Consider the following 509-nt stretch of genomic DNA (forward strand, 5'->3'; position numbering starts at 1 on the left):
TCTAAATGTGCCGTTCCTCATCAGTTCATTGTGTTTATTGTATTAGACTTGTTACTGCTTTGAGACTCTATAATGAACACTAAAATGCAATTGCTTTATGGCCTTCTGAATCTGTCCAAACATTGAAAAAAAAAGTGTACTTCAATATGTTGTTCTTCTGTTGCTGGTCTAGTTAAAGCATAAAAACAGCTAGAAGTCAAGACAGTGCCCACGTTCAGTATTATAACCACTGCACAGCCACTTCCTAGTGAAAGGGCTCTTGTCAGAGACTATAAAAATTTCTTTGTACATGGGGAGTATTTTGCCTAAAACGTCTGAGATAAACCTAATGACTTGGGCATGATTTCCCACACTTCCCTTCAATTAGAGCTTCAGATACATTACTATATTAAACTTGCAATTTTTTACATGTTCCTGAAACACAATTTAAGTATGCAACATTTTTAGAGCTCTTCATAGAAACCCTGATCTCAAAAAGATTTACGCCTGATTCAAACTGGATAATTGTA

Source organism: Leptodactylus fuscus, chromosome 2 (genome assembly GCF_031893055.1).
Source record: "Leptodactylus fuscus isolate aLepFus1 chromosome 2, aLepFus1.hap2, whole genome shotgun sequence".
Lineage (NCBI taxonomy): Eukaryota > Metazoa > Chordata > Amphibia > Anura > Leptodactylidae > Leptodactylus > Leptodactylus fuscus.